This window comes from Uranotaenia lowii, chromosome 2 (genome assembly GCF_029784155.1).
Source record: "Uranotaenia lowii strain MFRU-FL chromosome 2, ASM2978415v1, whole genome shotgun sequence".
Taxonomy (NCBI): domain Eukaryota; kingdom Metazoa; phylum Arthropoda; class Insecta; order Diptera; family Culicidae; genus Uranotaenia; species Uranotaenia lowii.
In genome coordinates this window covers 127,958,507-127,960,081 of record NC_073692.1, presented here as the reverse complement: position 1 = coordinate 127,960,081, position 1,575 = coordinate 127,958,507, and the positions used below count along the sequence as shown (strand labels likewise).

Sequence of the window (1,575 nt, the reverse complement as noted above, 5' to 3'; positions counted from 1 at the left end):
TGCCCCGTAACCTGTGGCCGAAGGGGCGAGTGGTTAAGGTCAACGAGCATGCCGGCCAAGTTCGTAGTGCAACTGTGCGGACTTTGTCAAACGTGTACGAACGACCTGCTGTGAAATTGGCGGTTCTTGACATCGGTGCAACAGAGTGTAAGCCAGGAACGGGATCAGGCTTACCGGGGGGGAGTGTCACGTCACCTACGGACGCACCGCAGTCACGCATCGAACCCCCACATCATTCGCCGTCACTGACAGGCGAGAAACGTCAAGGTGGTAAAGTGCATGACCAGTAATAACAGAGTTTGGTGACTAGGCGTTTAATCATACAATTTAAACAACTAACACTGGATTACACTACACTCGTTTGCAAGGAACACTTCAAATCAATTTATAGCTTCGCGCAGGTAAACTTGATGTGTTAAAAGTGCAAGAATGAATTATGTTACTTAGGTCTATATCACAGGTATTGATTCGTGGCGTAAACCTAATTCGTCTGCTAAATTGAGCAGTTTCACAGTTAGTGCCTAATAATACTTGAAACAGGTAAATCCTAGATATAAACATAATTATTCATCGAGCATAACATTGTCCACATACATTCACCATATAGGTAACAGTAAGTGCTAGCAATACCGTACGGCACCCGAATTTCGGACTGAACACAAATAATTACTAAAAAGGCATTAAACGTAAGTTGAAATTTAAGATTATATTCAATGAAACACAATGCACACATATATTATAAGTAATCAAATCCCTAAATGCATGAATTGTCTTTACTACAGGGATAATTTAACGTTCTGTAATACACCGTTGAAATTACCGGAAGCTTCGTCGTTTTCTTTCTTGTTTCGGCAACAAAGACTTGATCTCATGACCTCTGGCTTAGAAGACTTGAACGCTATCCTCTAGGCCACGGTCGGCGAATCCAGCGAAGCATAGCAAGAGTTGAGTATCGTTTTTTAAGTATTTTTTTTTCTTCTGGAAGTTTCGAGATAGAAGTCAAAACTTACATTGGACCTCAACATATATATACATCGTTGGAAAGTTTTGTTTCGATAATTCCAAAAATCAATAGAACACATAATTACAACAAGGCTGTCAAAAGTTCTAAATTTTGAAGAAAAAAAATTCTAGACTTTTTTACTAGAAACCAATTTCTAATAACCTGGTAAAACATATTGACTTTATTTTGAAATATTGAGAACACAATAAATCTTAAACCAACAAAATTGGTCAACATTTGCGGCCAGGGGGCTTGAGATATAGCTCAGTTGGCAAGTCTGTTGTCTCCTGAGCCGATGTCCGCGAGCGATGTCCGCGAGTTCGAGCCCAAGAGTGAACATCGAACACAGTTGTACCGGATAAGTTTTTCAATAACGATCCGCCAACTGCAACGTTGATAAAGTCGCGAATGCCATAAAGATGGTAAAACGACTATAATCGAAACAAAAAAAAAAAAAACATTTGCGGCCAGGGGATCGCCAACTATCTACAGGTTAAAGCGGATATTTTACGGACAGCTTTGGAGGGTTAAAGCATCAATAAAGAAGAAACTATAAAAGCTTCATATTTTAA

At 39.7% G+C, this 1,575-nt stretch overlaps 1 long non-coding RNA gene across 1 annotated transcript; it reads left to right on the top strand.

Moving 5' to 3' along the window:
• The first annotated feature begins 309 nt into the window (after window positions 1–309).
• Window positions 310–817, top strand: LOC129743731 (uncharacterized). Its single transcript, XR_008736668.1, has 3 exons — window positions 310–401; window positions 461–540; window positions 608–817. It is a non-coding gene; the product is annotated as an uncharacterized LOC129743731 (long non-coding RNA).
• Window positions 818–1,575: the final 758 nt, after the last annotated feature.